General features: G+C 36.7%; 1 protein-coding gene and 1 long non-coding RNA gene across 2 annotated transcripts in view; one reads left to right on the plus strand and one right to left on the minus strand.

Annotated features, from left to right (window-relative positions):
• The window catches only part of LOC108581632, a 35,331-nt gene extending 12,618 nt beyond the window's left edge, over positions 1–22,713 (plus strand). The window contains exon 3 of the long non-coding RNA XR_002516635.2: positions 22,307–22,713. This is a non-coding gene — a long non-coding RNA (uncharacterized LOC108581632). The remainder of the gene's footprint in view (positions 1–22,306) is intronic.
• FSHR (follicle stimulating hormone receptor) overlaps positions 1–27,114 on the minus strand; it is a 192,910-nt gene that overhangs the window by 110,163 nt on the left and 55,633 nt on the right. The window lies entirely within an intron of this gene.

A 27,114-nucleotide genomic window follows, 5' to 3' on the forward strand; every position in this document is an offset into this window, starting at 1 on the left:
TTGAGAACAGCCTGGGAAAAACCTGCCCCCATGATTCAATTACCTCCCACTGGGTGCTTCCCATAATACATGGAAATTCAAGATAAGAGCTGGGTGGGGGACACAGAGCCAAACCATATCATTCTGTCCCTGGCCTCTCCCAAATCTCATGTCCTTACATTTCAAAACCAATTAAGCCTTCCCTACAGACCACCAAAATTCTTAACTCATTTCAACATTAACTCAAAAGTCCACAATCCAGACTCTCATCTGAGTCAAGGCCAGCCCCTTCTGCCTATGAGCCTGTAGAATCAAAAGCAAGTTAGTTACTTCCTAGATACAATGGGGTACAGGTATTGGGTAAATGCAGCCATTTCAAATGGGAGAAATTGGCCAGAACAAAGGGGATACAGGCCCCATGCAAGTCCGAAATCCAGTGGGGCACTCAAATCTTTAAAACTCCAAAATGATCTCCTTTGACTCCATGTCTCACATCCAGGTCACAGTAATGCAAGAGGTGGGTTCGCATGATCTTGGGCAACTCTGCCCATGTGGCTTTGCAGGGTACAGCCTCCCTCCCAGCTGTCTTCATGGGCTGGTATTGAGTGTCTGTGGCTTTCCCAGGCACATGGTGCAAACCATTGGTGGATCTACCATTCTGGGGTCTGGAGGATGGTGGCCCTCTTCTCACAGCTCCACTGGGCAGTGCTTCAGTAAGGATTCTGTGTCAGGGTCCCACTGCATATTTCCCTTCCATACTGCCCTAGCAGATGTTCTCCATGAGGGCCTCTCCCCTGCAGCAGACTTCTGCCTGGGCATCCAGGTGTTTCCATACATCTTCTGAAATCTAGGTGGAGGTTTCCAAACTTCAATTCTTGACTTCTGTATACCTGCAGGTTCAACACCATGTGAAAGCTGCCAAGGCTTGGGGCTTGCACCCTCTGAAGCTATGGCCTGAGCTCTATCTTGGCCCCTTCAGCCACAGCTGGAGCAGCTGGAACACAGGGCACTAAGTCCTTAGGCTGCACACAGTATGGGGACCTTGATCCTGGCCCATGAAACCACTTTTTCCTTCTAGGCCTCTGGGACTGTGATGAGAGCAGCTGCTGTGAAGATCTCTAATATGCCCTGGAGACATTTTCCCCATTGTCTTGGGTATTAACATTCGGCTCCTTGTTGCTTATGCAAATTTATGCAGCCAGCTTGACTATCTCCTCAGAAATTGGGATTTTCTTTTCTATTGTGTTGTCAGGCTGCACATTTTCTGAACTTTTATGCTCTGATTATTTTATAAAACTGAATGTCTTTAACAGCACCCAAGTCAACTCTTGAATGCTTTGCTGCTTAGAAATTTCTTCTGCCAGATACCCTATATCATCTCTCATGTTCAAAGTTCCACAAATCTCTAGGGCAGGGGCACAACACCACCAGTCTTTTTGCTAAAACATAACAATAGTCACCTTTGTTCTGGTTCCCAACAAGTTCCTCATCTCCGTCTGAGACCACCTCAGCCTAGACCTTATTGTTCATATCACTCTTAGCATTTTTGTGAAAGACATTCAACAAGTCTCTAGGAAGTTCCAAACTTTCCCACATTTTCCTGTCTTCTGCCTGTTTCCAACCTCTGCCTATTACCCAGTTGCAAAGTCACTTCCACATTTTCAGGGGTGTTTTCGGCAATGCCCCACTTTACTGGTATCAATTTACTGTTTTAGTCGATTTTCATGCTGCTGATAAAGAGATTTCTGAGACTGGGCAATTTACAAAAGAAAGAGATTTAATGGACTTACAGTTCCATTTGGCTGAGGAGGCCTCACAGTCATGGTGGAAAGCAAGGAGGAGCAAGTCATATCTTACACGGATGGCAGCATGCAAAGAGAGAGCTTGTGCAGGGGAACTTCTCTTTTTAAAACCATCTGATCTCGTGAGACTTATTCACTATCATGAGAACACCACGGGAAGGACCTGCCCCCATGATTCAATTACGTCCCACCAGGTCCCTCCTATACTAGCCAAACAATATCAGCTAGTAAAAGAGGGAATGCTCTCCAACCCTTTTTATGTGGTTAGTGTAATATTGGTAACAAAACTAGACAGGGACAATAAAAGAAAGGAAATAATATAGGGACAATATGTACTTAGTGGAGTTAAATAAATAATACATTATTATCAGCTTAAATGTGTCACAGAATTCAAGAGCTGCTAAATATTAGACAGCTCTTTCAAAGAAAATTTTCATATAAATAGAAAAAGCCACATGATTTTCTTAATAGAAATAGAAAATGTATTTGATAATAATGGAAATCCATCATGATAAAAGTTCTTGTAAAAGAAAATTCTTACTCTGATAAGGGGTAATTCTATTAAACACTAAAATAAGTATCATACTGAATGGAGAAATTTTAGACACATTCCACTTAAAATTGGAATGAGACAATGATGCTGTTCCCTCCTCTATTTGATACTATGCTGGATACCCTAGCCTACACAATAAGAATAGAGAAAGAAAAAGATACATCATAATTACTACACAATAAGAATAGAAAGCGAAAAAGATACGTCAGAATTACTGATGAAAAACTATCATTACCCACAGAAAAAATCATTGTTTACACACACAAAAAAGCCTATTCTGTAACCAATCTAAGACATCACTATGACAGCTAATAAGAAAGTCTAGTCAGACAGCTGGGTATATGATTAGTGAACAAAAATAATCCCCCCATATTATTTTAAACTATATCAATTACAGTGACCACAAAAGTTATACTATATAAAGAAATTCATCTAAGAAAAAAACAGGCTCCAGGATTTAGGAGAAGTAATCAAATACTTAATTGAAAAAAAGTTAAAACCCCCAAACAAACAGAAATCAGCACATTTATAAATGGGAAGTTTCAATATTGTGAAGATTATCAGTTTTAATGCACATCAATATATAAATTAAATGCAAAACCCATCTAAAGCACAGTTTTTTGTTTGTTTTTGTATGGGTATGTGGAAATTGACTGGCTGATTAATAGTCATATGGAAGAGCAAGTTTTAAAGAATAGCCAAAGCAATTTTAAAGAAGTAGAACAAGATTGAGGGGATTGGCATACCAGGAAATATGATTTTTCTAAAGTTAGAGTGATTAAAATATTGTGATATTGACAGGAATTTAAGTAAATAGACCAATGGAGGAAAATAAAGAGCATGGAAATAAACCACAAACAAAAGAATATGATAAATGACAGTGAATCATCAAAAATCCGTGGTGGAAGATATGGACTAATCAATAAAGGATGCTAAGACTATTGATTTTCCTTGTGGAGTAACCTAAGACCTTCACTTATTACCATATTCAATCTTAATTCCAATTTTACTAAAGATATAAATGGGAAAAATTAAGACTTTAAAACTTTTAAATAAAACATCTGTTCAGAAGACTTTTTTTTAAAAAAAAGATGCAAAAATTGTGCACTAAAATTGAAAAGTTAATAAATTTAAGTACATTTAACTTAAAATTTCTGTAAAACAAAGATACACAAACTGAACTGTAGTTTATGTATAAGCTTTAGACTGGGGAAAGATATTTTCAATAAATGCAAATAAAGTATATAAAGAAATTTGCTAAATAATAAGAGAAATACAAACAACCCAGTGGAAAAATTTGCAAAAGATATAAATAGGCAATTTATAGAAGACAAAATGCAAAAGATCAATAAATGTGTAAAAAAAAGTTCATCTTCAAATAGTAATCAAGAAGTGTAAATAATACTTTGACACCATTATTCACCATTATATTGGTGAACATTGAAAGGAAAATCTCACAGTATCCATGCTGGTGAGGCATTGGAACAGTAGGATATTTTCTACAGTCTTGATGGAAGGGTAATTTGCTACAGCTGCTTTCAAGAGTGATTTGTCAATATGTATTAAAGTAGAAGATACAAAATGTCCTTGGACCCAGTTATTCCATGTCCTTCTCTCTGCCACATGTGCACCTGGGGACAGACAAAACATTAATTACGGAAGCATCATTACTATACCAAAAAATTGGAAACACCTTAAGTACCCTGAAATATGAACATGAATACACATTAATACACTGTGGTATATTGACACAATGCCAAATTTTAAAATGAAAAAAGGAGTAAGCTGAGCTGCATGCAATCAGCTGGAAAAATTTCCAAAGTATAATGTTGAGAGCAAAACCCAAAAAGTTGATGAGATGTCTGTACAACATGAACAGAATGAGATAATTTTTATAAACATGCAAAATAATATAGTATGTTATTTTGTATTAATCATGTCTTTTTCTTTTGTATTTTTGATGCTTTGACATCTTCTGGCTTTGCTGACCCTGAAGAAACTGCCCCTCCCAGTGGTGGTGGTGAATTCACAGAGACAGCAAATAACTGGTCTGTGAATGCACCTTTCATATGCAAACCAACTAATCCAAAGTCTATACTCCCAGCCACCTCCTTTACAGGGTTCTTAACTCTCTGGGCTATTATTCCTCTACCCTAATTACCTAGGTCCAGGTATCTGACAACTAGGGACACCCCCTACACTTCAGAGTTTGCCGAAGTTATTCAAACTAGCCAATCTTAACCTGTTTACCTGGTCTCTGGCTGCTTGTTCCTGTGGAAAGACAGTAAGAGCTTCCCCCTTACTTTCTCTGTCTTCTGATTGACCCTGCCGCTTCTTTGTGTTCCTCCCCCTGCCCCAGGGTGTGATTCCTTTCTCTTGAGATCTGTGAGTATAACAAGTTATCTTTTCAATGGTAGTTGTCTCTTGATTTGTTGACCTCACCATTATACAGGCATAGTAACAAAAACTATATTTTAAAACATGTTTAAAGATGCATATATATCTATTAAAAAATTCTGGAGATGATTAACACCAAAATCAGTACAGTCACTTCTGTGACAAGAGAAGAGGTACGTAGTTGTATCTAAGGTATCTTATATTAAAAAGAAAAACTAAGCAATTATGACCAAGTGTTAAGATTTGGCAAAGCTAAGTGGTGTCTGATGGGCATTTATTATAATATTCTCTACACTTCATGCTTGAAATATTTCATAATTAATTTTCAAGATTGAAATTCTCACCAGGGCATATCCCAAGCATCATTTATTAATTCATTTGTTTTAAAACAGCTATTTAAAAGTATCATCACACCCTTCTTGTCAGATAGTACCTTTACCCCCCTCTGTAAGGGGTATAAAGTGCCTGAATGATTTCTGTAAAGATTAAATAATTCACCAAGATGACACTAAAAAAAATTTTGTCACTATACTGCAGGTTACTTAATGTTTCTTACATGATAAATGGGGTGGGTGGAATTTACATTTTCTTCCCTGAAATTGGGAAGCTTTATGATTCCCTTAAACTCTGTCTCTGTTAGAAATATTTCATACTTTGGACAGTCCATTCACCCTTGGCCAAATTTAATTTCCCTTTCTGGCTTAAAGGAGAATGGTTTAAAAGATTCCATAAAAAAGCTTTCTAGCAGTCCAGAAGACAGCCAATATTCTTTTTGAGAAAGCTGCCTTTTTATGATGGCCCAAGTGTAAATGACACTGGGCTCTGTGTTCTTTGAATTTCACACAAGTTTAAAAGTTAAAGTGAGAACAGCTTTGCAAAGGATATGCAGAAAAACAATTGATTATCTTCCTGGCCTCAAAATGCTAAGAGTATTGTGCTTCACACTCTTTTAGGTCAAACTGTTATTAACTTTCTGGTCAAACTCTTATTAACTGGCCAAACTCTTATTAACTCATATTAACTTTCTGGGAATATACTTAGGAATATACTTTCTGGAAATATACTTAGGAAAATGACCCAAAGAGGTAGATTGAACTAAATTAGGAAATAATCCAGATAAAAATAGAATCTAAATAACTAGAAGTGGCTATTTATTATGATCCAGAAGATGATTACCCCACTTCTAAAATCATGTGGACATCTAATTGGTTGCATTTCTCATGTTGTTACACATGGGTTTTGAAGCCAAGTGGGGCAGGGAAGAGCAGTTGACAGATAGGAAGAGGGACTTCCATACATAATTTGACTTAAATTAAACATCAGCATTAGCTGTCATCCACCTTCAGGGTATGCAAGTAAATGCAAAAGATTCACCAGGGATCCTTCTGTGGTTCAGACATTTGTCCCCTCCAAACCTCATTTCGAAATTTGATCCCCAAAGTTGGAGGTGGGTCTCAATGGGAAGTGTTCGGGTCACAGGGGTGGATTCCTCATGAATAGAGTAATGCTTTCGTTTGGAGAGGGTGAATGAGTTCTTGGTCTCTTCCCCCAAGTTGGTAGCTATAAAGAGACTAGCACCTGCCCCTGCTGCCTTGCTTCTTCTCTTGCCATGGGATCTCTGCACATGCTAGCTCAGCTTCATCTTTTGCCATGAGTATAAGCAGTCTGAGGCCCTCAGCAGAGACAGATGCCCTGAGCTTTCCAACCATCAGAATCATGAACCAAATAAACCCTTCTATCTTTATTTATTCCCCAGCCTCAGGTACTCCTTTATAGCAACACAAAATGGACTAAGACAGGTGGCAGAGTCTCCCAGTGATGATTCTTGAAAGAGAAGTGTCATTGTTCTCTGCATCCCTCTTCCATGGTATAGAAGGAGTGGTTGTCATTCACCTTAAGCCAAATGTGGGAAGTATTAGGAGAACTAATTACAGAGGGTGACATGCATTTCCTGCGATTTGGGGTGCTGTGCTAGAACATGAATCAGGTCTGAACTCTAAAGAAAAGTGGCCAGTTGCTTTGAGAGAGAGAGAATCAGGTCCACAGGCAATTGGGAGAAGATGTGAATTTTCCCATGAGTCGGACCTGGACTCAGTAGAAGGGATCTGGACTGCTCATCCTAAGAAAAGTGAATTTGTCTGTAGAGTGAATTGATACCAAATTAGTGGTTGTGTGGTGTGAACTGCTGGAAACCAGTGGGAGGAGGTATTACTTTTCTCAGGAATTGCAGATGGAGAGAGGTCTCCAGTGTGAGGAAACCAGAAAAACTCACAGGAGCTCCCTTGAGAATACAAATTAGCTTTTGGGTATCTGCTACACTCAGAGAGCTCCAAAGCCAGATGACCACTGTTCCATTAGTGTTAAATCCATCTCCTTTTCCCCTCTAATCTTTCTCCCTCTTGGGTCCAACCTAGGTGGGGCCAGAAGAAACAGCAACTGGAGGAGGATGTAGGATAGGGAAGAAAGAAGAAACTCCTTCTTCCTCACCATTTATGGGCCTCCAAACTTGAAGCAGGTCCATGTAGTGGAATACAGAAGTTCAAAATAGGGTGAAAGAATAGGGCTTTAATATTAGATGGCACTGGCTTTTACTGCATTTATGAAACTGGAACAGCTACGGTGCTTGCTCAAAGGTTCTTCTGAGAAGAAATGTGTCAACACAGTGGATTTGCCTCCATCTTGGTTGATACATTATGATTTCTGAGTTTTTAAAAAGCCTTCTCCAAGCCATTCTTTGTAATGTTTTATCTGTGGGAGAAAAAGTATTATAGACTTAAATGGGAGAGGGGATAGAAAGACATGAAAAACATTCTTACTTCTATTTTCCTCCCTCTTATTTAGCTATTACATAGGCTGTTGAGCAATTCAGAAGAGAGAGGGAAATTAGACTTTACCTCTAGGCAGGATTTCAGTTATCCAAGAAACATTTGCAAGTCAGGGCCCCCAGTCACAGGGATTTTCAACATAATACCAGAATGGCTGGCCAAAGGAGGGGAGATCCAGTTGTCTAGATATTCAGTCTCTATCAGATCATTTATTCAGCTAAACATTCAGACAATCTATCTCATGTAGATGCATCCATAGGCCACTGTGTCACTTAACTTCTTATAGGATGTTTTGTTTTGGAGAGAAAGTTTATGTTTACAAGATAGAAACACATGAGGCAGGCACCACTCCAAGCCCAGCTCTAATCACACTCCATTGTCCCCTGAGTCTCCCTCCGTGATTTCCCCTCAGAAACCTTTCCAGAGTGTGATTCTTCACTTTTATTGTCTCCCAGTGAACAAATGCTTTGTAATAGCTGTTTTGAATCTGCTTTCCTTTTATTTCCATTTATGTCCTCTTATCTCAACATCTGTGGTAGGCTGATGAAAGGGATGTAGGCACTACTGCTTGCTGTATATCACTCCTGACTTTATCTCCTCCTTCATACAAACTTTGCATAGTGGTTGCGGAGACTCTTCTTCCTGACTCCCCGCTCCCTTGTTTGCATTGGCTGGTTATGGAATTGTTCTCTTTATCACATTTTATCATCTGATCACTTTCATCTTCTTTCCTGAATCTGAAACCTGATTTATAAGCCATTTATTTTTAAATGGCTTTTGGATGAAGAAGCCACATGGTGAAGAGAAAAGATCAGTAGGGTTGAAAATTAGAAGTCTGAGCTCCATTCTGGCTCTGCTACAAGGTACATACATGACTTGGAAAAGTCAAGTCCCATTTGTAAACTGTGGAGGTTGGACCAGATGCTCTCTAAGGACTCTAAGATCAATTTTACAATGTGGTTATATAGTGGAATCCTCTTCAAGTGCTCTCCCATTTCAGCCTTACTCTGTTTAAAGTAATAGAGATAATTTTGTGTCAAGTGCTCAACACAGAATGAAGCCCATCTTAGGGGATGACTGAATAGTAGCCAGTCCTTTTACTCTTGTCAAGGTCAACATCTCCTGAGCCTGCACCTTCCCTCCCATTTATGTTACCACCCAGGACTGAACTTCATGCCCTCATGTCTGCAGCCTTGGCTGTGCCTAGTAACAGGTCTTCCTCCTCTGGTTTATAGTGTCCAATCTGTCTCACACACCATGATTGGTGTGCTCCTCCTAAGCACTTCTTGCCATAACACTCTTCTACTCCGCAGCAAGACAAAGCAAAAGCCAACAAAAATGAAAAACATTCAAAGCCCCTTCAGTTGCTCATGACTGCCTCTAAAAATCTTAACTCATTTGTCATTTACTTTAAACACCTCACAATCTGTCTCCACTTTCTTTTCAACCAAAGGTTCTACTACTTCCTGCATATAAACTCAACTCTAGCCAGGTTCTCACCATTTATTGGCTTGTGTTTCTTTTGTACTAAAATCCCATAGGTCTAGATTCTTTGTCCCTAAGTATATGGGATGGTTCCATAGAACAGGAATCTGTCTGGATTCCCAAGGGCCTAGTCAGTGCTTTGCATATTTCAGGTATTAATAAATATTAGAGAATGGGGGTGATATTAATTAATATTAATAAATATTAGAAAATAGTTCCATAGAACAGGAATTTGTCTGGATTCCCAAGGGCCTAGTCAGTGCTTTGCATATTCCCGGTATTAATAAATATTAGAAAATGGGGAGTGATGTTTATACTGGCAATTGCCCTAAGCTTAAGGCATTTTAGCATCTCATTCTTTAAACCATAGAAAGTTTTAGGCCCTTTAAAATTATCCTAACTGTACAAATCAGTTTTGTTTGAAACAGCACCTAGAGCATATATGAATAATGAAAAAGGAATCTAACTTTCTAAGAATTTAATACAGACTTGGTGAAAAATATAGAAAGGTATTCTTAGGATATGGGAGAGCAGTTGTCATAAAGTAAAAACTACAAATGATTGGCCCATGAATGTAATCCAGCCCAAGATATGCTTTTATTTCAGCCCATACTACATTATAGAGAAATTTGAATAGGTGCCAGCACTTTACATTGTGAGAGTTCATCTAAAATTGCAGATGTATGGCTTCTCTTAAAGACAGAAGATCTAGCAACACTGAGCTGCATTCTCACATAATCTCAATTGGCTATAGTTGATGATGGGTGACACCTTATACATGGCATAAGTTGTCAGTCAGAGTCCTTGCTGATCTGTTCTTCTGTCTTGTAACTTAAGACTTTGAGTCTGAGATTTCTGGTACCTGAAAAGCTACAGTCCGAAAGGGCTTCAGAACTCAGTGATTCTCAACTCTGGCTTCATTTTATAACCACCCGAGGAAAATTTTTCATACTATAAATGCCTGAGCCTCTCTCCTGGAGGTGGGTGTGCTATCAGGCATCCTTATTTTATTTCTTATTTAAAAAAAATTTTTTTTTTGAGACCAAGTCTTGCTGTGTCACCCAGGCTGGAGTGCAGTGGTACAGTCTCGGCTCACTGCAAACTCCACATCCCAGGTTCAAGCAATTCTCCCACCTCAGCCTCCCAGATAGCTGGGATTACAGGTGCCTGCCACCATGTCCAGCTAATTTTTGTATTTTTAGTAGAGACGGGGTTTCACCATGTTGGCCGTGGTTGGTCAGGCTGGTCTCGAACTCCTGATCTCAGGTGATCTGCCTGCCTTGGCCTCCCAAAGTGCTGGGATTATAGGTGTGAGGCACCGCACCTGGCCCAGGCATCCTTATTTTAAAAGATCCCCAGGTGATTTTCATGCGTGGTCAAGACTGAGAACAGCTGCTTTAGTAGGATGGCATAAGGAGCCAGCAGCAAGTTGCTCTGATCTGTAGTTTAGGGACCCTGTGGGCATGATGGAAAAGGTTTTTTTTTTTTTCCCCCAAATGAACTCCTATCCCAAATCTCTCTCCTTTCAGTCATAGATCAAGGCATTGGAATAAGAACACAAATAAATAGGACATATACACGTTCTATTGGAGGTCCTCTTCTTTGTTCAATGGAGGTTAGGCTTTTTGGTAACTGGAGCCATATCAGGGTGGAAAGGACTCTTCTACCTCAGGTGTATATAGTACATAAATGAGGGTAGTGTTTATAACAGTAAACAGGAAGAGCACTGGATGGAATTGAGATAAGAAAGCCAGAGAGGGGAGTCCAACATAAAGAACCAGAATTTGATATTGAAGGAGTCAAGAGCATTCACTTGTTCTTTTGACAAATATTCACTGTGTTCCTATTCATATGTCTGACACTGCTCTAGGCCCTGAGGACATAGTGATAAAAAATACAAAGTATCTGCCTTAATTAGCTTATGTTCTAGCCAGAGAAATAAGCAATCAGAAATAGTTTGAAAAAATAAAAGCATGTATAGTCATAAGGCAATTACTTGGAATGAAAAGAAGATCAATCATGCATAACGTAATAGAGATAAAAAAGAAACAGTCCTTTAAAAATTACATACGTATCCATAGATGGGTGGTAGATGGATGGATGGAGACAGAGGGAGGGAGCAAGGGAAGGAGAAAGATGTGGGAGAGGACTAATGTATACTGTATTCATTTACAAATTATTTATTGAACATCTACTACATGACACACATTAAGTTTCTCAGAAAAAAATAGTGATAAGACAGACACATTTCCTTCTCTGCCAATTTTAATTATATTGATATATATATATGTAGTCTAATAACTATAGTATAGAGTGTGTGGTGATGATGACAGTGGTGGCATTTAGTACTTGCTGTATCAGGTACTGTGCTAAATATTTCACTTGCATTATCTAATGTAATCCTCAAAATCATCTTGTGAAGTAGGTAACTATCCATACTTGTGTCCACTTATAGATGAGGGCACTGAGCTAAGCATGGTTTGTTCATTGATCAAGGACACAATCAGAAAGTGGCAGATGTAGTTCTAAAGCCCGTCTGGTCCCAAAGCCCATGCTCACAAGTCTGCATGTGTATGTGATGCAGAGGGATAAGAGAATGGGACCCAGGGCTGGTAAAGTTTTAATGAGGGCAAGCAGAATGAGTGATAACAAAACAGTTCTGGAGCTTAGATGTTTATTTTATTTTATTTTATTTTTATTTTTATTTTTTGAGACGGAGTGTCGCTCTGTCGCCCAGGCTGGAGTGCAGTGGTGCAATCTCGGCTCACTGCAAGCTCCGCCTGCCGGGTTCACGCCATTCTCCTGCCTCAGCCTCCCGAGTAGCTGGGACTACAGGCGCCCGCCACCATGCCCAGCTAATTTTTTTTTTTTTTTTAGGTAGAACCGGGGTTTCACTGTGTTAGCCAGGATGGTCTCGATCTCCTGAGCTTGTGATCCGCCCGTCTCAGCCTCCCAAAGTGCTAGGATTACAGGCGTGAGCCACCGCACCCGGCCAGATGTTTCTTTAGAAAGTAGGACCCGGTAAGCTAATTCAAAAGAAAGACAGCAGTCATCTGAGGTTGTGCTGGGACTTTGAGGAAACACAAAGATGCCCCAAGAAGGGGAAAGAAGAAATTTTGCCAGAAATTCTTCAGAAAGACAGTCTGGTATAAAATTAAATCAGAACTGAATTTTTGTTACTCTACATTCTGCACCTTGGTTGGGATAATTCAGGGATGCCCTTACTTTTACTCTGTCAGCGTGGGTAAACAGAATTTGACTTTAATGATTCACTGTAGCTTCAGGCAGAATGACAAACGTATTGTGCCTCTATAAGCAGTTCTTTAGGTGCCCTCAGTTAATATCCACCTGATTTAACTGTGAATTTTATTGACAATATTTAGCTCAAGATGCAATAATGCGAGGTGACTGTCACATAAAGGTTGGTTTGGGACTACTTCTGCTTAGATATAGGAGGATTAACTAGGGATAAACTTCCTTTTAGAGTCCATGAACTCTGGCTGACTGACAGTCACCGAGAATGAAGCCACAAGGAAAGCTGATCACTGCTCTATGAGCCAAAGATCAATTTAGGTCTTTCATAATGCACTTAAAACTATTTTCCGTATTCTATTTAAAAGTTTCACACATTTAATCAGAAAACATATGCATTGAATAATTATCTTTTACTGTGTAAAATGCAAATGTCGAACGTTCAAATGAACTGTTAGAAATAAGAACCAATGCATAAAACTATAATAGATTCAGAGAAAAGTGAACAAGACTTAGTGCTCAGAATGCAATCGTGCATCCAAATTCACTTCTAAGATAATAAACATTTATTATATGAGTTTGAGGAATGATTTATTTAATTAATCTTTGTGGCGATAACCTGATGATATCTACACCTATTCCTTAAGAACAACATGTATTTTGACAGAGGGAAAGATTCCCTGAAAAATTTAATTTCCTCTGTAGCGATGGAATGAAAGCATTTTTTTTTTAGCATTGTTTGTTTCAAATATGAACCAGAGATTTTTACCAGAAATCAAGATAAATAACTGTTTTGCATCAGAAGAACAAAAAATAATATCAAGGACACATTCTGTTTCTTTAGATACTATTAGAACAGAGCAAGTTCTGAATAAATAGCATACATGTTGAAATGGAGGAAAAGCAGTTTGTCTTTTATAATAATTGGTAAAAATAAATAGCAATGGCCAACAGAAACACAGAGACTCTTCATTAAAAAATACTGAAATCTATAAATGCTCATCTCTAGAGTAACTGAGTGTGACAAAACAAGAGCTCATCCAGTCTGCAATGCAACAATAATATAATAGGATCAAAACCTTGTGTTTAACAAAGAAAGCATATCTCCAATTTCTAGAAAACAGTGATATATTTCATGTTACTCTAAGAATGAGGTGCGTGTCATGATTTTTGACAGTACCTAATTTGACAGCAGCTATTGATCTAAGAAATAAATATTCCTGTTAAAAGGGGTCTTTGCACTAATATAAGTCTGAAAAATGATAGTGGAAAGTTGAGTCACTGCTGGTGGTGATGCAGATTTACATAGTATGCACCAGGCTTTTCTAATCCTGAACTCTGTGTGCAAAGCATGTCGATTCTAGTTAGTGGGGACACTGATCACTTGAAAAAGACTTACCTGTGGCTAAAAGACAAAAAGACCAGGGGAAATGAACATTTATTGAAGACTTATCATGTACAGCCATTTTCCAGGGTTGTTTATCACACGATCTTGCTTTTAGTTCTCATTGCAGTGCAACAAAGCAAGTGTTTTTTTTTTTCTTTTAAAGTAACATACAGTAAAATCGAGTGTGTGTGTGTGTAAAACTCTATGAGTTTGAACATGTGTGTAGATTCATGTAACCACCACAATCAGGATACAGAACAGCTGCATCACCACAAAACTCCCTTGGACTGACATTTTGAGGAAACACTGTCCATCCACTTTTAACTGCTGGTAATGACCAATCTGTTCTCTGTTACTATACTTTTGTCTTTTCTAAAATGTCATATAAATGGTATCATACAGCATATAACATTTGAGACTGGCTTCTTTCAGTTCACTTGAGAGTCATCTGTTTAGTTGTATAGGTCAATAAATAGTTTGTTCCTTTTTGTTGCTGAGTAGTATTCCATTGTATGAATATAGCACAGTTTGTTTACCCATCCACCTGTTGAAGTACTTTTGGGTTGTTCTTGTTTTGGGGTGATTATGAACAGAGCTGCTATAAACACATATATGGAGGTTTCTTATGAATAGAACTTTTCATTTTTCATGATAAATATATAGGAGTGAAATTACTGGGTCATATGATAAATATGTTTAGCTATATAAAAAGTTGCTAAATTGTTTTCCAGAGCAGCTGTACCACACTGGTTTCTCAGGAGGTATTTATGAGAGTTCCAGGTGCTCTACATCCTTGTGAGCATGCAGTAGTCAGTTTTGTTTTGAGCTGTTCTGATAGCTATGAAGTTTCATCACATTGTGCTTTTAATTAATTGCTTAATGGCTACATTATTTCCTTAGTGTTGAGCATCTTCTTTTGTGCTTGTCATTCTTATATGTTTTTTTCATGAAGTGACTGAGTCTTTCCCATGATTAAAAACATTTTTTTTCTTGTTTTCTTTCTGGAATTTTGAGAATTCTTTATATATACTAGATATAAGTCCTTTTTTAGACATAGGGTTTTTTACAAATATTTTCTCCTGATCTGTAGTTTGTCTTTCATTTTTTTGATAGTAGCTTACATAAAACAAAAGTTTTACATTTTGATAAAGTCCAACCTACCCTTTTGTTAATGGATTGTGTTTTTGATGTCGTGTTTTAAAACTCTTTGCCTAAAATCATGGAAATTTTCTCTGATGTTTTCTTCTAAATATTTTACAGCTTTTATGTTTTATGTTTAGATTTATGATACAATTTGGGTTAATTTTTGTGTATGGTATGAGGTTTAGAACATTAAAAAAATTTTTTTTGAGACATGGTCTTGTTCTGTCACTCAGGCTGGAGTGCAGTGGCATGATCATGGCTCTCTGCAGTCTTGACCTCCCAAGTTCAAGTGATCCTTTCCTCTCAGCCTCCTTAGTAGCTGGGACTACAGGTGTGTGCCACCATGCCTGGCTAATTTTTGTATTTTCTGTTGGGATGGGGTCTCACCGTGTTGCCCAGTCTGGTCTTGAACTCCTGGTCTTGAACTCCTGATCCAACTTGGCCTACCAAAGTGCTGGGATTATAGGCCTGAGCCACCATGCCCAGCCAATAACATCTTTTTTAAAAGCATATGCTCCAATGCTCTTTGTTTAAAAATACTATCCTTTTGCTGATGAATTACATTAGATTCCTGTCAAAAATTAATTAGCTATAATTGTGTGGGTCTATTCGGTTAAATGGATAGGTCTATGAGTCTTTTTGCCAATGTTATATTTTCTTGATTATTGCAGTTTTATAGTAAGTCTTTAAATCGGTTAATGTGAGTTCTGTGATTTGATTCTTCTTTGTCAAAATTATTTTGACTGTTTTAATCCCTTTACCTTTTCATTATAAATTTTATAATCAGCTAATCTGTATCTACAAAAAATCCCACAGGGATTTTGTTTGGAATTATGTTAACCTACAGATCATTTTGGGGAGAATTAACTATAGTGAATTTTCTGATTATGAACACAATAGAGTATGGCTTTCCATTACTTAGGTCTTCTTTGATTTCTTTTATCAGCATTTTGTGGCTTTCAGGATACAGATACCATATCTATTTTAATAGGTTTACAACTAAGTATTTCAATTTTTTGAGCAACTGTAAGTGATGTTAGATTTTATTTTTGGTTGCTAATTGTTTGCTGCTGAATTCAAATAAAAAAAATTTTTACATGTTGACTTTGCATCCTGCGAATTTGTTTAACTCACTTTGTAGTTATAAGAACATTTTTTTGGAGACCCATTGCATGGTTTTTCTGTGTAGACAATCAGGTAATTTATGAACAAAGACAATTTCATTCCTGTGTTTCTAATCTGAATGCCTTTTATTTTTCTTTCTTGCCCTATTATACTAGCAAGGGCATCTAGTACTATGTGAATAGAAGTTGTGAAAGTGGACATTCTTGCTTTTTATGTTTCACAATTAAGTATGGTGTTTGTGGTAGATGCCCTTTATCAAGCTAATAAAGTTTCCTTCTATCCCTAGTTTGCTGAATTCTTAACCATGAATAGATACTGGATTATTTTCAAATGTTTTTTCTCCTTTAATTGACTTAATCTTGTTTTTATTTTTTAGTCTTTTAATTACATTGTATAAATTATAGTGTTTGCTTTTGAATTTTTTTATTTAATTATTTTATTTTTATTTTCATTTCTGAGACAGTCTCCCTCTGTCACCCAGGCTGGAGTGCAGTGGGTGATCTCGGCTCACTGCAACCTCCATCTCCTGGGTTCAAGTGATTTTCCTGCCTCAGCCTCCCAAGTAACTGGGATTACAGATGCACACCACCATGCCCAGCTAATTTTTCTATTTTTGGTAGAGATGGGGTTTCACCATGTTGGCCAGGCTGGTCTTGCATTCCTGACCTCAAATAGTCCACCTGCCTCAGCTCCCAAAGTGCTGGGATTACAAGCATGAGCCACCACGCCCATCTTTGCTTTTGAATTTCAACAGACTTGCATTCTTGGAATAAATCCCATTTGACCATTGTGAATAATTCTTACTTTATGTTGCTGGATTGCCTTCAATCTTGCTAATATGTCTTCAGTGATTTTTCATTCATGTTCATGAAGGAATATTTGTCCATAGTTTTCCTCTGTTGTACTATTTCTGTCTAATTTTGATATCAGAGTAATGCCAGCTTTATAACATGAACTGGGAAATGTCAATTAGATTTAGTTGGCTGGTAATGTGGTTCATTCTTCTGTATCCTTACTGACTTTGTCCACTTGTTCATTTGATTGCTGAGATAGGAGTGTTAAAACCTCCAAATAGAGGTGTACATGTGTCTATTCCTCATTTCAGTGTATCAGTTTGTGATTCATATATGTTGAAGAAATGTTGTTAGGTGCGTAGACATTTAAATCATTGTCTTCTTGACCCTTTTGTCATTCTGCAATGTCCCTCTTTTTTCATGGTAATTTTTCCTTGCTCTGAAGTCTATGTTATCTGATATTAGTATAGCTACTAGAGCTATCTTTTGATTTGTGTTTACATGGCATGACATGGTCTCTCTTTTTACATCCTTTTTCCAACCTTTCTAAAACCTTATATTTATTTATTTATTTATTTATTTATTTTTGAGATGGAGTCTCGCTCTGTCACCCAGGCTGGCTGGAGTTCAGTGGCACGATCTCAGCTTACTGCAACGTGTGCCTCCCGGGTTCAAGCAATCCTCCTGCCTCAGCCATCCAAGCAGCTAGGATTACAGGTGTCTGCCACCATGCCTGGCTAATTTTTAAATATTTTTATTAGAGACTGTGTTTCACCATGTTGACCAGGCTGGTCTTGAACTCCTGACCTCAGATGATCCACCCAACTTGACCTTCCAAATTGCTAGGATTATAGGCATGAGCCACTGCGCTTGGCTAAACCTTTCTAAAACATCATATTTAAAGTGGATTTATTTTACATAGCACATAGTTGAATATCTTTGTTATAATTGGTGTCTTCAGATCATTTACATGTAATTACTAATATCTTTAGATTTAGGTCTATTGCTTTCTAATTTATTTCCTGTTTGTTTCCTCTATATTTCATTAGTTTCCTCCTTTCTTCCTGCTTTTGGATTATTTAAATATATTTCTTTCAAATTGTGTTTGACTACATATCTTCAAATAAATTTTTAAGTAGTTGCTTTAGGGATTAAACTTTTAGGATTCACTTAAATTAATATTTTATTATTTCAATGGTAATACAGAAACCTTGCTACCACCATTAAACTCCTCCCTCCAAGTTGTAATTGTCATAGGCATTTTATTTGCAAATGTTAAAAATCGCATCAGATAAGGTTACCGTTTTTGCTTTCAACTGCTAAATACGTATTTAAATAATGTAAGAGGGGAGAAGAATAGTTTACTGTCTTTACCTAGATATTTTAGACATTTTGCCATTTCTGTTGCATTTTCTTTATTATTTATGTTGTTTCATTTTCGTATAATTTTTCTTCACGATTTCCCAGGCAACAAATTATTGGTTTTCATTATTTTGAGAAAGCCTTATTTTACCTCTATTTTTGAAGTCTATTTTCACGGGACATATAATTTGGAGTTGAAATATCTTTTCATTTAGAACTTTAAAATGTTGTTGCGTGAATGGAAAAAAAAAACTCACAACATTCTGACTTATAGGATTCAGAGAAAGCAGTGTTTTGAGGAAAATGTATAGCTACAAATGCCTATGTAAAAAAGAAGAAAAATCTCCAGTCAGTAACTTAAACTTTTACTTTAAGAAATTAGAGAAACAGAAGAAATAACAATAAACAATAAAGATTAGAAGAGAAATAAAATAGAGCATAGAAAAACAATATAAAAAATGCATTAAACCAAAAGGTGTTTCTTCAATATAATTTGACAGTTTCACAAAACTAGCTAGAATGACTAAAAAATGAAGAGAGAAAACTCAAATTACTAAAATCAGGAATAAAAGATGGGACATTATCCTTTATAGAACAAAAAGGATTATGTGAATACTATGTAGTATTGTATGCCAACAAACTAGATAACCTAGGTGAAGTGGACAAAATCCCAGAAGGAATTTGTCCATTTAATGTAGGACAGAGAAGATAATATCTAAATAGACTTGTAATAAATAAAGGAACTGAATTAGTAATCAGAAAGCTTCTCAAAAAAAAGTCCAGAACTGGATGACTTCACTGAGAATTCTACCAAATGTTTAAAGAAGAATTAACAAAAATCCTTCACAAAAATCTTCTAAAATATGGAAAAGAATTGAATAGTTTTCAATTCATTCTATGAATATTACTCTGATACCAAAATCGGACAAAGACATCCCAAGAAGCCTACAGACCAATAACCCTTATGAATAAAGATGTAAAAATCGTCTAGAAAATACTAGAAAACCAAATTCAGCAACAACAACAAGAAAAAAGATTATATACTGTGATTCATGGAATTTATCCCACAAATGCAAGGTTGGTTTAGCTAGTGAATATCAATCTTTATTTACACTATGTTAATAAAATAAAGCACTAAAATGATATTATCTCAATAGATGCTGAGAAGGCATTTGAAACAATACAACACTGTTCCATGATTTAAAAAAATACTCAACAAAGTAGAAATAAAAGCATACTTCCTCAAACTGAAAAAGGGCATTTACAAAACCCCCAAAGCTAACAGCATACTTAACTGTGTAAGACTGAAAGCTTTCCATATAAGATCAAGAACAACGTAAAGACATCTACTCTTACCATTTTAATTCAATAATGTTCTGGAGGCTCTAGACAGAACAACTGGAAAAAAAGATGAAATAAAAGGCATTCAGATTGAAAAAAAAAAAAAGAAGTAAAATGATATCTATAACAGGAATACAGAAAATTCTAAAGAATCCACACACGTACACACACACACACACACGCACACACACTACTAGAGCTAATAAAGGAGTCCAGAAAGGTTGTAGGATACAAGAGCAATATGCAAAACTCAATGTATTTCTATACACTTGCAATAAGCAATTGAAAATCAAAAAGTAGTTCCATTTACAGTAGAATGAAAAAGAACGAAATACTTAAGAATAAATTTAATAAAATTGGTATTAAACTTATACTCTAAAAACTACAAAGCATTTTTGAAAGAAGTTAAGGAAGGCCTAAAGAAATGGTAAGATATCACTTTTGTTGGAGTGGAAGACAATTACTATTAAGATGGCAATACACTCCAAATTTATCTACAATTTTAATACAATTTCTATCAAAACCCTAGCTGCTTTTATTTTTCTTTGCAGAAATTGAGAAGTTGATTCTAAAATTTACACAAATATGCAAGAAACCCATAATGGTCAAAATAATTTTGAAAAAGAGCAAAGTTGAAGGACTCACACTTCCTGGTTTCAAAATTCACTACAGAGCTACAGTAATAAGATGTGATAGTAGTGGCACAAAGACAAACATACAAGTCAATGGAATACAATTGAGAGACTGGAAATAAGCCCATCCACTTATGAGCAACTGATTTTTGACAAGGGTGACAAGACGTTTTAATAGGGGAAAGAATAGTCTTTTCAATAAATGGTGCTGGGACAACTAAATAGGTGCATTCAAAAGAAGGAAATTGAATCCCTACCTCACATCCTTGGTAAAAATTAACTCAAAATTGATCAAAGATCGAATTGTAAGAGCGAAAACTATAAAACTCTTTGAAGAAAATATAAAAGTAAATATCTGTGACCTTGGATTAGTCAATTGTTTCTTAAATATGATGCCCAAAGCATAAACAACAAAAGAAAAAGTAGATAAATTGGAATTCATCAAAATTGAAAATATTTGTGCATCAAAAGACACTATCAAGACAGCAAAAAGACAACCCATAAAATAAAATATTTGCAAATCATGTATCTGATAAAAGGCTTTTATGAAGAATATATGAAGAACTGGTACAACTCAACAACCAAGGGACAACCCAGTTTTAAAATGGGTGAAGATTTGAAAATATATTTCTCCAGTGAAGATATACAAATAGCCAACAGACATATGAAAAGATGCTCAGTATCATTAATCATTAGGGAAATGCAGATAAAAATATCACAATGAAATGCCACTTTACATTCACTAGGATGACTGTAATTAAAAAGACAGACAATAATAAGTGTTGATGAGTATGAAGAGAAATTTGAATGCTCTCACATTGGTAATAGAAATGTAAATTAATGTAGCTGCATTAGCAAACAGTTTGACAGTTCCTCAAGAAGTTAAACATTGAGTTCCCATATAATCCAGAAATAGTACTCATATGTATTTATTCAGGAATATTAAAAACATACATTCATAAAAAATGGATGTTCATAGAAGCATCATTCACAATAGTCAAAAGTGGAAAACACCCAAATGTTCATCAATGAATGAATGAACATAATGTAGTATGGTCATACAATGAAATACCACTTGACCATTACAAGGAATGAAGTCCTGTTAAATGATATAACATAGATGAACCTTGAAGACATTATGCTAAGTGAAAAACAGAGATAATAGGCCATATTGTATATGATTATATTTACATGAAATGCCCAGAATGAGCAAATATATAGAGACAAAAAGTAAATTACTGGTGGCCAGTGGCTAGGGAGAGAAGGAAATAGGGATTGATTGCCAATGATATGGGGTTTCTTTACAGGGTGATGAAAATATTCTGGGATTAGATAATAGAGATGGTTGCAAAACCTAGCAAATGTACTAAAAATCACTTACCTGTTCACGTAAAAAGAGTGAATTTTATGGTATATGAATATCTCCAATAAAATATTACAACTAATACTAATACTAAAATGTTCAATTTGTTTCTGGCATCCATGGTGATATAGTTTATATATTTTTCTCTACCAAAATCTCATGTTGAATTGTAATCACCAGTATTGGAGGTGGGGCCTGGTAGAAGGTACCTGGATCATTGGTGATTTTCTTATGAATGGTTTAGCACCATCCCCTCAGTGCTGTCCTTGTGATAGTGAATAAGTTCTCATGAGATCTGACCATTTAAAAGTGGGTGGCACCACTTTCTTGCTCCTGCTCTGACCATGTGACATGCCTACTCCCACTTCACCTGCCATGATTATAAGTTTCCCAAGGCCTCCCCAGAAGCCAAGCAATAGTCAGCACTGTGCATCTTGTAAATCCTGCAGAATTATAAACCAATTAAATCTCTTTTCTTTATAAATTATCCAGTCTCAGTTATTGCTTTATAGCAATGCAAGAATGACCTAATACACATGATTTCTCATGAGGAATCCATGGTCATTTGCTTTATTGTTTTCTTATATAAAATGTTCTGTTTTTCTGCTTTCAGTAAATTCTTTTTTTCTGTTTAGTTTCCATCAGTTTGATTGTATTGTACTGGGCATAGATTTCTTTGAATTTTTCTCATTTGGAATTTTTTAATCTGTAGATTTGAATCTGTGGGTCTATGTCTTTCATTAGATATGAGAATTGTAGAATTTCTATTGATCTATCTTCAAGCTCACTGACCTTTTTTCTGTCATATTTATTACTCTGTTGAGCCCACTAGGGAACTTTAAAATTTTGACTTTTGTCTTTTTCAGTGCAAGGCCAAGATGAAAGGTTTCCATAGCAAAGAACAAGAAATGAATTATCTCATTCAAGGATGAGAGGAAAACATAGTTTATCTTGGATGAACTACTGTGCTAGAGAGCTAAGAAGGAATGAAGTGAAGATTTTCAAACCTTCTGCCCCCTGAGGGAGGGCTGTGCATTGCCTGAGTGAAGAACCAACTTGGAAAATGTATCTCTGAGCAAAGTCTGCAATAGAATAAAGTTAGCACAGAGAAAAATGTTCTGAGGCAGATCACCACTGCACTGTGCAAGGTACTGGTTTTTGAAGTTTAACATCGGTCCTGGAGGGGAGAGGAAAGAAGGAAACTAGAAAAGTAAGTTTTAAACTTAATTTTAAATTTTAATTGATAAATTGCTGGATTGATCTAATTGTGTGTTGTTGTTAGATTCAATTCATAATAGAGAAGAAATTTAGTTTTAAGAAAAATAAGTCTTTTTATTTGCACACATGGATTTTTATCTTATAAATTTATACCCTGCCCAAATTTTTATTAAATTTTAAAAATATTTGGTATCTGCCATTATATATCTATATTATCATTCATTCATCCAATAAACATTTATAGAAATGCAAGTTTTGATAAGTATATTGCTAGTAGGGTTACCAAATAAAATACAAATTACCCCAAATAATTTATTTTAGTTTAAGTGTGCACAGATATTTAATGGGGCATACTTACATTAAAAATGGTTCCTGGTTTGTTTGAAATTTAAATTTGTAATTGGGTGTACTGTTTTTATTTGCAAAATCTGGCAAGTACTAAAATACAAGGAAAACAAGCTGTATTCTCTGTCCTTAATGTATTCACAGGCTAGTGGAGTAAACATGCATAAAAATAATTATAAAGGAACATGATAAATTTAGTGATAGAGATAAGTAAAGATACAGAAAAACTGAAGGCTGGACACCTGATTCAATCTTAGAGGATAGAATGGGGTGATATAGAGATCGTTTCCTAGAAGAAGTGATGCTTGGATTAAATCACAAAGTGTAAACAGAATTTGACCATGTGAAAGGGAGGAATGAAAAAAGACATTTAAAGTTCAGGGAACTATCTGTGGGAGGTGGGAGCCAGTATATTGTCTTCAGTGAAAGACAGGTACCAGATTTTGGAGAATCTCTATGCCAGGTTACAGAGATTTGATCTTGCTACTTGAATGGAGAGGAAGGCCTGAGGTAAAATAGAGCAGAGAAAGAACATATTAAGAAAAGGGAATAATGTGTGTGTGGTGTATGGTGTGTGAGTGTATATATGTGTACATATATCTATATTTATTATCCATATATTATATAAATGTATGTGTGTATACATATATATCTGCAACACACACACACACATACCCCACACACATACACACATTAGAGCTAGCAGGACTTGGCGATTCATTTGAATATGGTAAGTGTGGAAAAAAGAAGAATCACACATCTCCAGTATCATATGTAAGATACCTCTATGAGATCTGTGATGGGTGTCTGTGGTAGAGTGAATTGTATTTCTCCCCCAAAATATGTTGAAGTCCTTGATGTGGTTTAAATGTATCCCCACCCAAATCTCATCTTGAATTGTAGCTCCCATAATTCCCACATGTTGTTGGAGAGACCCGGTGGAAGATAACTGAATCATGGGGGCAGTTTCCCCATACTGTTCTCATGGTATTGAATAGGTCTCACGAGATCTGATGGTTTTATGAAGGGTTTCCTCTTTTGCTTGGCTCTCATTCTCTCTCTTGCTGCTGCCATGTAAGACTTGCCTTTTGTCTTGTGCCATGGTCGTGAGGCCTCCCCAGCCATGTGGAACTTTGAGTCCATTAAACCTCTTTTTCTTTATAAATTACCCAGTATCAGGTATATCTTTATTAGCAGTGTGAGAACAGATTAATGCAGTTCTAAACTCCCATACCTGTGAACATGACCTTATTTGAAAATAGGGTGTTTGCAAATATTATAAAGTTCAGATTATGTCATACTTGATTAGGGTGGGCCCTAATCCAATATGACTGATGCCTATATAAAAATAGAAAACAGACATACAGGGAAAAGAATGCCATGTGAAGACACACAGAAAGACAGCCATATGGAAATGGAAGAGATTGGAGTGATGCATCTGTAGGCCATGGAATGCCAAAGATTGCTGGCCATCACCAGAAGCTAAGAAAGAGGTATGGAACTGTTGTTCCCTTAGAAGCTTCAGGAGGAATCTATGCTAATCCTCCCCTAATTTTAGCGTTCTAACCTCCAGAACTGTGAAAGAATATATTTCTGTTGTTTTATCCACCCAGTTTGTGGTACTTTATTGTGGCATCTATAGGCCGTTAATATAATGTCTAAGGAGCAGTTGGCTTTATAAATCCAAAGCTAGGGGAAGAAAATGAACTATAAATGAATATTTATAAGCATTAATAATAATAATGGTAATAGCTCACTTTCATAGGGCTTACTCCATTGCAGGCTCTTTTACACATATTAACTCATGTAATCTTCACAACAAACCCATTACATAGGTGCTATGATCATTCCAGTTTTTAGATGATGAGGCCTAAGCACAAAGCATTGAAATTACTCGTGTAAAGTTGCAAAGCTAGATAGAAGGTGGTAGTGCCATAATTCAGTTCTAGGAACATGCTCTAGCATCCATGCTCTTGGCATTTTGCTTTCCTGCTTGTAAATGTTAATTGATACCAAAAAGAAGGTGGGATTATACCCAGAGGCAGACAATGAGTATTAGCTAGTCAAACTCCAGAAATTCACAATACTTTCTCCTTTGATTTCTTCAATTTCAGAGGCTGCAATATAAAATACTCAATTGTTCAGTCATCCTTGTAGCTCAGGTGGCCATGTAATACATTTCTTATGGAAGGCCTTGGAAGAGAATTTTCATTCTGAAAAAAGGAAAGTCTCAAGACTAGAAAGTCTTTTTGTGTCTCCCAAAAATCCTTACCCAGTCTTCCTACCTGGATGAGATGCATGCATGCATTCAGCACCCATCCTGTGATCCTGAAGATGGAAGACAAATACTAAGGAAAAGTGGAACAGAGAGAGGGATAGATCCCAGATCCCTGATCGGATCCTTGAATAGTTAACTCTGGCTGTCTACAGCTGGGCCTTTTATTACCTAAGAAAAATGTAGCACTATCAATCTAAACCATTATTATTCTAGGTTTCTATCACTTGCACCTGAAGGCAATTCCACCTGATACATTGAGAGTGTATTTATAGTGAAGGAAGCACTGAGGAAAGCTGATCCAAAGGAAGGGACCAGGGAAGAAAACCAGGTAAGAAGATTAAGAAAGAATGATTAGGGAGCTTCAGAAAGAACTGGAAAGTGATGTGTTAAGAAATCAAAGGAGGTAGAGAATTTTTAAAAGGCTAGTGATAAAAATGGCAAGTGCATCAAAGAGATGTAATAAGATAAAAACTGAAATGTATATGAATGGGCATAATCATTGAGAGGTCATTGGTGACTTTATTAGAAACAATTTCTGTGCATTGTTGGGGAAAACATTTGATTGCATTGTACTGAGGAAAGATGTGGAAAAGTTAAGGAAATAAACATAGCAAATGTAAAATGACCTTCCAAAAATTTTGGATGAACCAGGGAAGAGATGTTGGAGGGTAGCTAGAGGGAAAGAAAGTCAAAGAAAACTCTTTTTTCCTGCCCAGTTGTGACAGCCTCAAACATGTTATAGGCTGGGAAAGAAAGAGCAAGTTAGGAAAGCAGGGAAGTATGATAGTGTGGAGGCCTTCCAGAACTGGGAGTGGATGGGTTTAAGGGGCTTAGAAGAGACGCTAATCTTGAACAGGTCTGAAGGACTCTTGTCCACTGAGACTAGAGAAAATTTAGTAGAGAAGGGTACGATTATAGCTAATTCTAATGATAAGAAAGCAGAAAATGACGAGAGAAAGAGATTATGTCAAAGGGCTCAATTTTCTAAATTACAAAGAAGGCAAGAACATTTACTTCAAGTGTGGGGGTAGGATTCAGAATAACATATGAGGAAAGTAGTAGGGATTTAGCACCTAGATGAAGGGGGTCTTTGTCCATTGTCTGTTGCTTGGAACAGAATATGTGAAACAAAATATCTGAAACTTTTCCTTATAGATTTCAGGAATCTGAAAAATCCATAAACAATCTGAAGGAATCTGAAATCTATAAAGAAAAGTAACTTATTTCTTAAATTTATGGAGTCCGAGAAGTTCAAGGTCAAGGGGCTACATCTGATGAGGGCCTTCTTGCTGGTGGGGACTCTGTAGAGTCTGAAGGTGGCACAGGTATTATATGGCAATAGGACTGAGTGTGCTAAAGCCATCAGTCCCACTGAAGCTCCCATTAGAGTCCTCATGACCTAATCACCTTTTAAAGGCCCTACTTCTCAATACTGCCACATTGGGGATTAATATTCAGCATGAGTTTTGGAGGGCACAAATATTCAAACATAGCAAAGGGAATCAACAAAGAAGCTAATCAAGGGAAGCTAAACATGATGGGCAGTACAGAGGGCCACCTATAGTACAGGATTTTATATAAATTTTTATATTTCTGGCTATTTGCCCAGGTATGTGCATTTCTACCAGCAGTGAATAGTGATCTGGGCCCGAGGAGAATAAGTTGAGCTGTGTCAGTGATCTATAGTCATCCTCCTTTGGGACTTTGCTGGGATGGTGTGGAGGCAGCATAGAAGTACAAAAAATTTGATAATGCTGACGAGACAATAAAGCAGAAGTTCATCAAGGGAGTCTAGATCTATAAAAGGGAGGAAGGCCAAGAGGCATGTGACAG

The sequence above is a fragment of the Papio anubis genome, chromosome 14, assembly GCF_008728515.1.
Source record: "Papio anubis isolate 15944 chromosome 14, Panubis1.0, whole genome shotgun sequence".
In the NCBI taxonomy this organism is placed as follows: domain Eukaryota; kingdom Metazoa; phylum Chordata; class Mammalia; order Primates; family Cercopithecidae; genus Papio; species Papio anubis.